Here is a 1,268-nt window from a genome sequence, read left to right on the forward strand (position 1 = left end):
AAAGAAAGAAAAGAGGGAGGAAGGAAGGAAGGAAGGAAAAAGATAAAGAAATAAAAAGTTGTGACTCTGCTTCCTCTTCCATGATAACTTTCATTAATAGAGCACTTAATGAGTTTCAAATCACATTCACATCCCTTACCACAATTCACCTTCCCCTAATCCTGTGGGGCAGGTATGTAGGCATTACCACCCTCCCCTCCTTTTACAGATATGGAAACTGAGGTTCAGAGAGGTGATGTCATTTCCCCAAGAACACAGCCAGCCAGGAAAGGGCAGAACCCAAATCCAAGGCTTCGCAATCCCCTCCTCCCTTCTGTCCATTCTACTATTCTGCCTTCCTCTTCTTTCACAAGAATATCTGGTTTCTATATACCATTTTATATCTTTTTTGCATAATATCTCATACAAACTTCACAAAAACTCTGTGATGATATTATTACTATTATTATCATTTACAAGCAAAGAATCCAAGAGTTTTTGAGGTCAAAGTCATTTAGTCTGAGACCACCTGGCTAAAGAGAGGTCTTTTGACTTCTTGTCCAGTTCTCATTCTGTAACCTCAGGCTGTCTCTCTTCCCCCTAACTTGCCTATTTTATGGGTCGTACAGAAACACCTGTGGACACAGGCGAACTCTCGAGGAGTCCAGAACCTAAACAAATTATTGGTGTTGTTCCAATATCATGAGACAACACCCTCTAAGTGGAATACAGTCCATGCCACTTAGAAGACAGTTTGAACTTTAAAAAAAACGTCTAAGAGAACTTTGCTGCAACCTTGGTATATTTTATGGCAGGGGATTAGTTATAAGGCTAAGGCCTTAGCTCTTGCTTCTCTGGTATGTCTTGGGGGAAATAAGGTGATTTTTGGACCTAGGGGAAAGAGATCATTATAAGGACTAACCATGATCAATTCACAGCGGTGTGAGGGAAGCAAAGTAGGTCTTCCCTGGGTTACTTCTCTCAGAACCATGATGCTGACCCCCAGAGTGGTGCCTTCCCTAATGTGATGGTGAGTCATACTGACTCCATTTCCCTTGCCAGCCATTGATTTAGGAAAGAGCCTATAATCCAATTTCGGCCAACGACATATGGGAGTTTTCTGGAAGAAAGGGGGCTATGGTAACTGGTTTCCAAAGACCTCCGCCACCAATGAATTGGGCCTCCCAGTACTCATGACCTTGTGTTGACTCCTCATCTCCAATCTGGGCTAACCCTGTGCTTACTTTTGGCTTACAAAATATGATGACAATGATGTTGTGAAACTTCCA

Source organism: Cebus imitator, unplaced genomic scaffold, assembly GCF_001604975.1.
Source record: "Cebus imitator isolate Cc_AM_T3 unplaced genomic scaffold, Cebus_imitator-1.0 Scaffold59, whole genome shotgun sequence".
Classification (NCBI taxonomy): Eukaryota; Metazoa; Chordata; class Mammalia; order Primates; family Cebidae; genus Cebus; species Cebus imitator.